This window comes from Limulus polyphemus, unplaced genomic scaffold (assembly GCF_000517525.1).
Source record: "Limulus polyphemus unplaced genomic scaffold, Limulus_polyphemus-2.1.2 Scaffold6871, whole genome shotgun sequence".
NCBI lineage: Eukaryota > Metazoa > Arthropoda > Merostomata > Xiphosura > Limulidae > Limulus > Limulus polyphemus.
The window spans coordinates 1-1,093 of NW_013672481.1; positions in this window are offsets into that span (position 1 = coordinate 1).

The window sequence follows — 1,093 nt, forward strand, 5'->3', positions numbered from 1 at the left end:
GTAGTTTACCAAACATAACAACACAACACAACATTACACTGTAGTTTACCAAACATAACAACACAACACAACATTACACTGTAGTTTACCAAACATAACAGCACAACGTTACACTAGTTTACCAAACAACACAACGCAACATTACACTGTAGTTTACCAAACATAACAACACAACACAACATTACACTGTAGTTTACCAAACATAACAACACAACACAACATTACACTAGTTTACCAAACAACACAACATTACACTGTAGTTTACCAAACATAACAACACAACATTACACTGTAGTTTACCATTCATCCCAGAAATCAGTTACAAAATAATTCCCACTTGGACAAAACTTGCCACTTAACATAAAATTCCCGTCGTCTTCAAATTCTCAGAAAAACCCGACCCTGAACTCCAGTCGTTACTAAGTTCAAGTTATGTAGTGTCACGCAATACCAACTTCATTTACAAAAAGCGTAAGAACTGCTCCGAAAGAAACCGGAAGAAAATTAGAAATCGGATTCACTGAACATAATAAAAACACCGTCTAATGTTTATCACCACTAGAACTTAAAAAAAACAAAAAACTATAGCATATCTATTTAAAAACCTGCAATTTTAAACAAAGAACCAAAGAACCCTACTCTAAACTAGCACCCCTGGATACAAAGACACCTGTACCAAGCTGTTAAGCAATCTCCGGTCATGTGACCTCTTTGTTCCTTACTGTATAAATAAATATACGTATAATTCTACGTCTACGTAAACTACCTATACCTAGTGATGACAAAACCTTGTACATTTCCTGTTATGTTAAACTTCATTACCCATTCTAGCCGTCTCCAACCATTATTATTCTACTAAAGTTGTCTTCATTACCCATTCAAGTCGTCTCCAACCATTATTATTCTACTAAAGTTGTCTTCTTTACCCATTCAAGCCGTCTCCAACCATTATTATTCTACTAAAGTTGTCTTCATTACCCATTCAAGTCGTCTCCAACCATTATTATTCTACTAAAGTTGTCTTCATTACCCATTCAAGTCGTCTCCAACCATTATTATTCTACTAAAGTTGTCTTCATTACCCATTCAAGTC